Here is an 11,888-nt window from a genome sequence, read left to right as displayed (position 1 = left end):
AATTGTGAGCATCAATATTTCTTTTTCGACCTTCAAAAATGAAGTCGCATCGATCAAAAAGTCTTGATTGGGCTTGGATCTCCTTGATGATGTTGTTGTATCTTCCTTCTGACCCCATTTTGATTTCCTCCACAACTGTCTTGCTGTCACACACAACAACGATACGGTCTGCATAAAGATCCTGAGCTAGAGCTAGAGCTTCTAAAAGGGTCATGTTTTCGTGCCCGGCCCACGTTCTACGTTCGTCCTTTTTCCCTAGCCCAACAAAAAGCTTGGGCCTCACGCCTTCTTCATTCATGAACGTAGAAGCCGATGGTATCCACTCGCAATTGCCGAGATTAACCAAGAGCCAGGCAACCCCCATATTTTCCCTCCCACATACGGGAGCAACTAACCGAGGAATACTCGTTGCGGGGCTCCCACAAGGGTTAATTTTGGTGGGCTGAGAGCGCGCCACTTGGCATGCTCTCAGCCACCGTCACATGTCGCATGATGGATGCTTCCTAAGAATTTCATTTTATTTTACTTCTCTGTGTGCGTTTTCAGGGTTTATATGATTTTTTGGGGATTGTTTTGGCTTTTCAGTTTGTGCCGGTTTTTTCCTAGGTGTTTGGACAATTTTATTTTACTTCTCGTGAAGGCACACATTTGCTCCCGCAATAGGCACAACTGTGAATCCGGAAAAGAAAAAAAAACACATTTTTTTTCTTCCGCGATAGGCACATCTGTGCTTCCCGGAAAAGGAAAAAAGAAACATGTTTTTTTCTTTGCTTCCGCGAGTGTCACAGTTTTAGTACACATGGAGGAACATATTTTCTTCCGCGAGTGTGCCTCTCGAAAAAATGAAAATACACATTTTTCCGTGAAAGGCACAACTATGCCTCTCGGAAAATAATAAAAAATGCATTTTTATTTTTTTCTATTCTTCCGTGAGAGACACAGATTTAGTTTTCAGGAAGCATGGATTTGCTTCAGTGAGAGGCACAATTGTGCCTCTGGAAAAAGATAAAACAAAACATGTTTTCTTTTTTTTGCGAGAGGCACGTATTTGCTTCTCGTGGGGGCGCAGATTTGCTTTCGCGAGAGGTACAACTGCGCACTTCTGACAAGGGAAAAAAGTGAAAAAAAAAATCATGCTTCCAATTCGGTTTTGGCCCTTTTTTCGTGAAAAAAGTTCGTCAAAAGCAATCAACATGGGATCTAGTTCCGAAGATATCCGCACAAGGAATCCAACGATGAAAACAGTTCAAGATTTAGACGCACGGTTTACAAGATAAAACATTTTAAATAAACTTATCTACAAAAGAGGAAAAACCATAGGTTGCGACAAGTGACGGACATGCAATGAGTCACTTATTGCAGCCTGACGACGCTAGAGTGACCTTTACAAAGAATACTCCTTAATTAGCGATTTCGCCACATAGTCAACCCCAATCCATCCCTGGGATCCATGCGAGATCATGGAACTTCATACACCTACTTCAATATATAGAGATCTTCCACGGACAGGGCCTGGGAAACACCCATATTTTCCTCCCACAAACGCATACCCTAAACCCATCGGTCGGATCCATGCATAAACATGCAACTACATACACTATATAGAGAGATCTTCTCCTAACTACTACAGTACTAATCGTCGTGGGAGATAACGATTATACCCGGAGCCGCCGGCCTGGACGTTGTTGCCGGTGGGGGCCATATCTGCGCCCGTGATAGGGCCGTCGGCCTGGGCGGCGGTGGCCATCTCTTCATAGTCGGAGAAGTCGAGGTCGTTGTCATCTCTTCAGAGAAGTCCAAGTCGTCCGCCTCCACCACCTACCTCGCAGCGATCTGGCTTTCTGCCGCGAACTGCTCCGCAAGTAGCTCGCGGTCGGTGGCAAGCTGAGCCTGGTCCGCGGCAAGCTGAGCTACCAAAGCGCAGTCCGTGGCCTTGTCCGCGAGCTGGCGTTCCGCGGTGATGTGTTTCGTCTCCAAGTAGGAGAGGTGCACCATCGGAATGGTGTCGCTGAAGTTCTCCCCCGCCTTGACCTCCCCGCCACATCCATCTCCGCCGGCGGCCTCGTCCTAACCATTGTGCTCGGCCTCGCCTTCCCCTACGCCTCCTCCAATGGCCACTTCGTTGACCTCGCGCACGGCCATGTCTGCAACCGGGTTCGGTTCATCGTCTTCCATCTCGCGGGCGCGCATCAACTCCTCCAACCCCGCATGCCACGCCGGAGTCAGCTGCGCGTGCCATCTCAGCAACCGGCATGGCATTGTGGCCAGTGGCGGATCTGGATTGGAGCAAGCCCCGGGCCCAAAAAAATAATTTCGGCGCGAGAGGAAAACTTAACATCCATCAAGTTGTAGCTGTGTACCTTAAATATGACTCAATTGCATCAAAATTTTAGAATTTAAACTCAATGCTCACAGATACAACAAAATTGATAAAAAAAAAGATGACAAAAACTACGAACAATATGTGCAGTAAAAAGAATACCAAATCAATGGCTTGCTTCATCAGTGTCTTCCATAACTTAATCAACGGTGAAAGAAGAGCCAACACCTTAGACAAATGAAAAACCAACATTAGTGTCTTGATCAAGTGAAATTAAATGTTTGACAGCAGCAATGGACCATAAGCAGTACTGTGGTAGCAAATCCCAACATTATAGCAGTCTAGCAGATAAAAAATATTCAGAAAACAAGTTATAGCATCTGATGGTCAGCCACTTACCAATCCTGGGCAGCAGAGAGCAGGAGCTGGCAGAGCGTGCAAGGCGGCGAGCTGGGCTGCGCGTGGCGGAGGGCAGGAACTAGCAGAGGGGGCGAGGCGGTGAGCTGGGCTGCGCGAGCGGCGGAGCAGGGCAGCAGGCGAGCAGGGACGGACGACGGGGCGAGCAGCGGAGCAGGCCAGGCGGACGAGCGGCGGAGGTCGCACCGGCGGCCTTCACGAGCGGCGGAGGGCGCAGGGCCGCGGGTGAACGGCGGAGTCACCGGCGGCCATCATGAGCGGGGAGCGGCGGAGGGCACAGGCGAGCAGGGGAGTCGGGGTGTGACTAGGTCTGGGCGTCGGGGGCGAGCTGGGCTGCGCTGTGAAGATGGACAGCCTGGGCCCTGGCTGTGTTTTAGGCTAAGCCCCGGGCCCATTCAGAAAACATGGCTAGGTAAGAACTAAAAAAAAACCACGCCCTGGGCCTGGGCCCTGGGGGCCTGTGGCCCAGATCCGCCCCTGATTGTGGCGACGAAAGAGGAAGGAGATGCAACGAGTTACTACTGGATGCGAATGGAAAATATGGTGGCGCCAAGACCCCAAGAGGAGGAATGAGGCCTATAGAGTTTGGCCGGCCTGTACATATAGTCGGCCTCGCGCGGACCGATGGATGGTGTGCGTTACGCGTGGACGCCTCAAACAAGCGATCGGTATTTCTTCAGAGGCCCTCAGTGAGAGGTATTTAGGCCTTTCAACGGTGGTGGGAAGATCCAAAGATGAGACTTTTAAGTACGTTAAAGAGAGTGTCAACTGTCAAGGGGAAAGTCTCAGGTTGGAAGGGCCAAGGGCTATCCAAGATGGCCAGGGAGGTGCTTATTAAATCGGGGTTGCAATCTACTCCTACTTTCATCATGAGTTGTTTCCAACTCACAAAGGAAATGTGTGAGAACCTGTCATCTATATCTTCAAACTTCTGGTGGGGCGAAGCAAATGGTGAGAAAAGAGTACATTGGATTGCTTGGGATAAAATGTGCATAAGAAAGCAAGAAGACGGAATGGGGTTTAGGGATCCAGAAGCGTTTAACCAAGCTTTGCTTGCCAAGCAAGCCTGGAGACTGCTGCAGGAGCCCAATTCTTTGTGTGCAAGAGTGCTTAAGGCGAGGTATTATTCAGAAGGATCCATTCTCAATGCCACATGTCCCGACGGGGGTTCTTTCACATTCAGAAGCATACTGCATGGCCGAGACCTTCTCCTGGAGGGGCTGGTGTGGCGCATTGGAGATGGATCCCATGTTGGCATTCATTATGATAATTGGATCCCTCGCAAGGGAAGCCTGAAGCCACTGGGCCAGGTATTTTTCCCCGGGATGACGAATATAATGCATTTACTAAATGATTCTAACACTGGTTGGGATCAAGAAAAGGTGCAAAACATGTTTCTGCCAGCGGAAGCGTCCGAGATATTGCAAATACCTGGGGGGGGGGGGCGACGGTAGAAGACTATCATGGAATCATACGAAGAACGATGTATTTTCAGTCCGGTCGGCTTACCATCTTTGCATGGAGCAGAGGAGGGCAATAAGGGGCATGCCGGGTTCGTCGTCGTCGGTAGTGAACCACAGAGCTTGGATGAACTTGTGGGATACGGTGGCTCCGGGCAGAGTTAAGGTACATACCTGGCGGCTTATACGCAATGGGCTTGCAGTAGGATCTGAACTACATCGACGAAAGATCAAACCAGGTGTGTTTTGCGTGGTCTGTGGAAGAGAAGAGACGAATTTACACATATTTTGGAGCTGTCCTCATTCGGTAAAATTTTGGAAAGTTTTGCACTCAGAATTGGGAGTACCGGTGGCGATCCTGCTGGAGACAATCTGCTCCCAGAGTGCATTATCTCATTGGCTCTTGAGCTAGTTTGTTGAAGCGTCGGCGGATGAGCGAGCGATTTTGGTTCAGGGGTTATATGCCTTATGGATGGCACGGAATAACACACGTGAAGGCAAGAAAATTGATGAGGCGGCAGACATGGCAGCAATGGTCCGAAGACTCATGGAGGAGTGGCAGACAGTCCATGGCAAGGTGAGAAAAATCCCTCGGGAGGTTCGACCGCAGCGGTGGAGCACTCCAGAAGCAGGATGGGTCAAAGCTAATGTAGATGGGGCGAGCACTAAGAAAGAGGAGAAAGGGGCAGTGGGTGTGGTTTTCAGAAATAATGCAGGAGTGTTCCTCGGAGGGGCATGCCATTACCATCCGACGGGAGGTGACCCAGAAATGATGGAGCTGATGGCATGCAAAAGGGAGGTGGAGCTGGCGGAGGAGTTCAATATTACTAGCTTGCACATCGAGATGGATTGTCAGGAGGTGGTTCGCAAACTTCTGAGCGAGGAAGCCGACCTCTCTGTGCTGGGCCGATGATCAAAGAGGTGAAGAATATGCTGGCAACAAGAGAAAGATGAAAGGTGACTTGGGCAAGGAGAACGGCGAACGGTGCTGCACACGGGTTGGCCAAGGAGGGGGTAACAAATAATCTTAGCAAAATTTGGGTGCAAGCACCACCAGACTGTACTCTGCACATTATTTCGGCAGAAATTCATGCCTTTCATGAATAAATAGAGACCTGGTTGATTTCAAAAAAAAACATCACGTTACGCGTGGAGCTAAATATAGCGCCGAAATAGCGCGCAAAAGCGCGCCTAACTAGTCAGTTGCTTCACCAGGCGCCTAAATTTTTTAGTGCGCCAGCATGCCACTTCAGCAGGCGCGGTAAAATAAAGCATGCGCGCCCAGCCGACGCACAAACAACACATACAAGATGATCTCAAACATTCAAAATATGCAAATTTCACACAAACACGATGATCCCAAACATCAATGAGAAACATAGCATAGTTCAAAATTCCACCCCGTGCTCGTACGGGGCAGCATGAAGAGCCTGCGCGCGAGGCCGGTGTTCGGAGCCGCAGCGGCGCCGGCGGCAGCGGCGGAGGTCAATCCCGCGCTAGGGTTTGCGGCGGTAGCTAGTGGAGAGGTCGCGCGTGTATGGAGGGGTCAGGGGGATGTCGATGCGCCCGTCCATGGCTGGAGGTCGCTGGTGGCGGCGCGGGGCGGGGCGAAAGCGGGCGCATGCGAACAGTTCAGCGGCGGTTTGCTTGCTCGCATGCGATTTCTTTCTATCAGCGTGCGGTAGCAGACGCCCGAAAAAAGCAGCGCACGATGCAGTTGTGTTCGACACGCGGAGTGGTTTTAGCGCGCACGTTTGCTGGAGTTGCCGATTCGGTCGCACGCGCTAAAAAACCGTTTTTCCAGGCACATGGCTTATTTAGTGCCTCTGTTGAAGATGCTCTAAGGGCATGTACAATGGTTGATAAGATAGTTTTATCTTAAGTCTTGCATGTAATTTAGAGATGATAAAATAATTATCTATAATGATTTATATCTTAGCTTTTTTTTAAATAACTAGCTATTCCTAAAAATATGATGAGATATATTATGCTAAGAGATCATCTCTTGTCTTCTCTTAAATAAAAGAAAATCAGCTGATTTAATTGGGAGTGCTTGTACCATGCACAAAACTCCGCGTCCATATTAATATCATTTTTCTCTTCTGTTTTATATTATTGTTATACAGGATGTAAATCAACACAGGAGTCGGAGGGTCGTGCGCCAAGCCGCAAACCTAAATATAGCCCACCATCAACAAGATGTGCGACGATTCCAAGAATTTGGCCCTAGTTCTTCGCGCGCTGATGGCCAATATATCAACTACGATGTTAAACAACATTCGGGGATAAGCATGCCCCATAATTAAAGTACCCCCGTCAAGAATCTTCTAAAACTTAATATACCAAGCCCTCTAGTAAACACTTTTGAACAGTAATATCATGATTAAAAGACAAATTATGCAGTCTAGGAAATCTTTGATATGATGGCTTATGCCCTACCAATTGTCCACGCGAAGAGTGGCAGCAATGGAGTCCACGAAGAAGAGAATTTGTATTCGTGACGCGGAGAAGCGGAGACATTTGCCTGCTCCGTTGAAGGGACGAATGAGGTGGCACCTGAGGGGTGGGGTGGTGGTGGCAGAGTGCAGTGACGGTGCTAATGAAGCAAATTAGGATATTCTTTTGAGGTGAGTTTGGGCATCAATTACATTTGTTTCTAAAAGAGTAACATAGACCATTAGATCGACTTTATATATTTGGTCATGCAGATGGAGATATAAATATCCGTTGCTAAAATCATGGCAAAATACACGTCCCAAATAGAGTTTACCTTACACCGAAAGCCGTTGGGTCGAACAAAGGAGAAGGCAAACTAATCATGACATTTATTATTATCCTATAATTATTCATCGGCAGATCATGCATTTTACTTGGAATACTATATGTAATCAGATTAGATACGAAGCGATAGTGTAAGATTCATCGCCGCCGCTGGCTGGGTCGTCCCTAGGGGAGAGAAATCTTGCGACATCCAACCTTGCACGCATCAGCTGATGTAAAGCACTTGTCATCCAAACTACAACAGTAGTAGTCGCAAGCCGATGGGTCCTCGCAATCGGGACCAGGGACACACAGTCCGTTAGGTAAATTGATCCTTACGCGTTCCACGACGTCTTGCAATGATCTGGCTGTGGAACAGAAAATCAAGTAAGATTCATATTATTCTCTGTTTATAAACTACCTACTACTAAAAGTAGTTCATAGAACAAACAAACAAACAAATACGCAATCACTCAGCAGAAAAGCCGTAAACACTTTGTCAGTAAATTGAAATCGACTAACACTGCACATGGGTCGCGAAGCACGTGAGAAGAAGCACCGACAGTATGATGATTGGTGTAAGGAAACGGTTCCCATACTTGTACATGGAGAAATTGCTAGGCGACTTTATTTGGTTCTCGTCTATAGCAGAGAGTGGATTTTTTTCCCTAAAAAATAAGAGAGTGGATTTTTTTATTGAGAAACAGTGACTTGTATTTTCCTTTGGGTGTTGCTATTTATATACCAAACAATCAACATGAGGTACAGGGGCAAAGATCGCTAAAATCACGCTTCTTTCTCTTTTTGCAAACATATCGTCCGGCTGTCCTTTGTATTTTATGTGATACGATCCGATATTCCTTACGATCAGACCCTAAACACATCGCTAAAAATCACGGTTCTTTCTATTTGTTTCCAAATATTTCTTTCTATTATGTGATACGATTTGATATATTCCTTAAACAGTCTTTAGTCTGTTTCCATAAGTTTTTTCCGTAGGTGTAGCAAATAGACTTAGCGCCGCTAGGGATCGGACCTGTCGGACTCCTCCTTTCCCGTAGGGTTAGGAATGATCTGATGGATTAGAACATAGGTCAGTTAGTTTCCATGGATTCACCAACCACTTTGTGCTTCTTGTAACTGATGAAGCACGCATTTCATTTGCTATTTATCTGGACTGCTTCTTTCTTGCAAAGATTTTGTGCTTCCCAAAGGAAATTTGGGACATTTAATTTGCTTTGACACCAACCAACTTTTTGTGGGGACATATCAACGAAATTTGATTTAACATATTTTTCCAACTAGAAAATTATTTATCTGCCGACAGAAGGCCATATTAAACCAGTGGCTTTAGAGAGACAAGGGGGGAGGGGAAATGATGGAGGAAAAAAACAGTTGTACATTTGGGGATTCCAAACATTGATCTCCCAGGGAGCAACCAAATAGGCCTTCAGCATATCAAAATGTGTGCACGGATGTAATTATTCAAGAGCATGTGTGTTAACCTGAAAGCATGTGAGACACAAAATAGGTAATGTGTGGCGGCTCAAAGGTCCTGTGATACACGAACAAGTCCTTGTGCACACTCGGTGCCGCGGTGATACACCGCAACTCCCATCGAAGGAGACTTTTTTTTTAAATGGTCACCGGGGGAGGGGAAAGGCTCCCCACCAGAATATATTTCAAAAGGCCATAATGCCATGAGATTGATCCAGTTTATAAGGAAAACCGGATCAAAAACCTGAACAAGTTGACCCCGTTTATGAGGAAAACCGAGTCGAAAACCGTACAAGAGAAGGTAGAACAAGAAGAGAAACAAAAAGAGAGGAAGCCCCAGACAAGGCGCGCCTAGCTAGCAGACCAAGGACAACAGCACGAGAGGCACAAGTAGATGAGGGGAGTCGTCAAGGGATCACAATACCAAGACTTTGCTAACAACCTAACGCACCGCACCGGCGTGCGAACCGAACGCCACGGTGCAACAGAGGAGCATCCACACTCAACGAGTGACAAGCACGAATCTTGACTGGGAGCTCCGCCATGAAAATTCAGGAACGATTAGCAAGTTGGGGAGGCATCTTGCGGCATCATTGAGCAAAGATGAACCGAGATAACACCAAAAGCATGAAGCTCGCCGCACCACAACGGTAGCCATGGGATGTCTTGAGCATGCATAGCAACAGGGACAACACCGAAGGACTGACTAGAAGCGTGATACACAAGAAGATTGGTTCTCTTGTTTATGCACTATCTAACTTGTGTTTGGTCTGAACCTTTATCGAATGTCATGCACATATCACGACTCATGAACCTTATGCTTTCAACTAGTTCCCTATTTTAAGTTGTCCAATTAAATTTGCTATGGTTGGGGGAGCGAAACTTCCCCATGTCACTCCCGTGCAGGCGGCTCGGGCGGAAAAGCAACCCTAGAGCCGCCAACGCAAATCCTACCCCTCCTCTCCGCCGCCGCCGGAGGAAGCTGTAGGGCAAAGCCGCTGCGGCCGATGGCGGCGGCAGGGACCTTGCTCGTGTTGTGGGGAGGCCTAGGGCACGGCGACATTTGCACGGGACCTTGCTCTCGGTGACCACGGCGACATTTTTGCATGGGTCTCAGATCCGGCATGGCCGGCTCCGGTGACCTGCCTCGCGTCCTCGTCATGGCTTTCCCGCTAGAGGGCGGCGTTGGTTCGGTGCTCTCGTGGTGCTCTGCTTCACTCCTGCTGCCGCCTTGTGGCAGCCGGGGGCCGCAACGCCGTGTTGTGCTCGTCCGCGTGCGTCGCGGTGCCACGCCTGACGCCTGGCAGATGGTCCCGACAGAGATTTTAGTAGATTTTTTCCAAAGCTACTGGCTGTCCCTGTGCAATACGAAGGACTACTTGTCTATGAAGTTTATTCGGGGAAAGATGCCATCGACGTTTGAGGGAGTGAGGTCGAAACCCAGGACTGCTAGACCTGTGCGGCCTCGGCCAGTGTCATTGTCGAACATAACAACTTTGTCAGCGGACGATTCTTTTTCTGAGCTTGAACTACAGGTATGATACTTCAAAAATATGGTGGGAGAGTCATTTTTGCAGCCTTCACATTCTTGTTTCATTTTTTTAGGGCAAAGCAAAGCTTTATAACTTAACGGTGCACGGACAAATCGCCCGAAACATAAACACCCACTGCGGGCGGTACAGTAGAGTTCCAGCTAATGCTGTCATTCGGCAAACATAAACGACCAATTTTAGCAAGTTCATGCGCTACGGTATTAGCACTACGACGACAAACGCTAATAGAATGTTGTGAGAACCACACTTTGAGCCGGAACTTAGTGTCTTCGATGATGGCCGCATGAGGTGACGAATCCACCTTGGTGAGATCGAGTGCTTCGGACAGTAGCTGTGAATCTGTTTCAAAAATTACCCGGAGAGCACCAACCTCCGCAGCTATTGAGACAGCTTCAGACATGGCAATGACTTCTGCAGCGAAGGGGTTAGCAACATTCTCCTTCCGGCCAGCGCGGGCGAGCAGGACTTCCCCAGCATCGTCTCGGATTACTGCCCCCCAAGATACAAAAGACTCGCCCGGAGTGTAGGCGTCATCTATGTTGATCTTGACTTTGTCCGGAGCCGGAGCCTGCCATTTATCATCCGGTTTGTGCTTTGGTTTCGCACAAAAAAGCTACATATATTCCTGTGTATTGCTAAGGACTCGCCGGACCAACTCTGACATAGGGATCGGTAGCTCTCCTTCTCTAATCTTGTTTCTGCGGTTCCACCAGTGCCACCAAAAGGTGAGGATCTACACTCGTAGTTGTTCATCCAGCGGCCGAAGAAAATCTTGCATTTCATGTACTGACGTGATCTGTTCTAGCTCCTTCTTTCCAAACTCATCTCCCTCTAGGCTACCTTGACTTCCTTGCATTTGACAAATAAATGAGTACCATCTTCAGCCGCTAAGCCACACAGTAGGCATTTGGTAGTTTCGAGCTTAACACCCCTTCGAGCAAGGTTTGTCCGCAATGCAAGAGATTCATGCTTGATCCTCCATGTGAACATTTGGATCTTGCGCGGGGTTGGCAACTTCCATAGCCTCTTCCAGGACATATCATCGCAACGATCAAAGTTGCCGGCGACAACTGCACTGCTGCCCGAGCCACCACCCCGCCCTTGTTTCTCCAATTGGACTTGCAGCTTATATGCGCTCCGAACTGAAAATTGCCCCTTGCTGTCAAAATGCCAAGCCATGAAATCGTCCACATTCTTGTTCCATCACAATGACGCTCTCAAGACAGAAATAAATGGCCTTGCATTGCACTATACTGACCTTCCTATAATTCTCCAGTCGGATTCGTTGGTGGCTTCGTCTGTTTTGCTGAGGATTCACTACTGCCTCCGTCTCGGTGAATAAGTCATTCACATAGTTCTAGGTCGACGATTTAACTATTTAAATATGTATTATGTTGACGTATAATGTGCTGCCTAGTCTCTTCCATCAGATCGGTCTTTTGGTTGCATTGGCTAGAGCATGCACTTTTACATGGTATCAGAGCCAAGAAGTCTTGAGTTCAAGACCCGACTGGCGCAATTAAATTGTAGCCCACATTCGGTCCACGTTTAGGCCTGAGGGAGCCACACGTGAGGGAAAGTGTTGACGTATAATGTGTTGCCTAGTCTCTTCCATCAGATCGGTTTTTTGATTGCATTGGCTAGAGCATGCACTTCCACATATTATACGTGACAAGAAATATATATTTAAAAAGTACATCCGTGTAAAAATCTAGTGATATACTTTTCATGACATATAACACATATTTAATTGCTCAAATCGATGGCCTAGAACTACGCGAATAACTTATTCACCTACACAGAGATAGTACTGTTTTGAGTATGGACACTTGGCTTTGGAGAAGACTTTACCAGTAGATCGAGAGTTTATTTCTTGGAAAA

General features: G+C 47.7%; 1 long non-coding RNA gene across 1 annotated transcript; it reads right to left on the bottom strand.

Annotated features, from left to right (window-relative positions):
* Nucleotides 1-1,252: 1,252 nt before the first annotated feature.
* LOC123040499 (uncharacterized) lies at nt 1,253-3,040 on the bottom strand. Its single transcript, XR_006418168.1, has 3 exons — nt 2,720-3,040; nt 2,483-2,548; nt 1,253-2,360 (listed from the first exon to the last, which is right to left on the bottom strand). It is a non-coding gene; the product is annotated as an uncharacterized lncRNA (long non-coding RNA).
* Nucleotides 3,041-11,888: the final 8,848 nt, after the last annotated feature.

This window comes from Triticum aestivum, chromosome 2B (genome assembly GCF_018294505.1).
Source record: "Triticum aestivum cultivar Chinese Spring chromosome 2B, IWGSC CS RefSeq v2.1, whole genome shotgun sequence".
Classification (NCBI taxonomy): Eukaryota; Viridiplantae; Streptophyta; class Magnoliopsida; order Poales; family Poaceae; genus Triticum; species Triticum aestivum.
The sequence above is the reverse complement of the archived record's forward strand: the minus strand, read 5'-3'. Positions and strand labels throughout refer to the sequence as shown.